The 213-nt window shown below is 75.1% G+C and overlaps 1 protein-coding gene across 1 annotated transcript in view; it reads left to right on the forward strand.

The window, feature by feature from the left end:
• AGRN (agrin) overlaps window positions 1–213 on the forward strand; it is a 72701-nt gene that overhangs the window by 34754 nt on the left and 37734 nt on the right.

Consider the following 213-nt stretch of genomic DNA (forward strand, 5'->3'; position numbering starts at 1 on the left):
ACGGCCAGCATCCCCAGGGCCACTAGGAGGCCCGAGCTGACCATCCCCCCCACGGTAACCCCCTCGGCAGCCAGCCTGGCCACCGGGGCCTTCAGCGAATCTGGCAGCGCCGACGGGAGCGGTGACGAGGAGCTGAGCGGGGACCTAGAGGCCAGTGGGGCCGGCTCGGGGGGGGGGTGCGGGCCTGGGGTGTGGGGGGCCAGGCCCAGGGGA

The sequence above is a fragment of the Myotis davidii genome, unplaced genomic scaffold (assembly GCF_000327345.1).
Source record: "Myotis davidii unplaced genomic scaffold, ASM32734v1 scaffold586, whole genome shotgun sequence".
Taxonomy (NCBI): Eukaryota; Metazoa; Chordata; class Mammalia; order Chiroptera; family Vespertilionidae; genus Myotis; species Myotis davidii.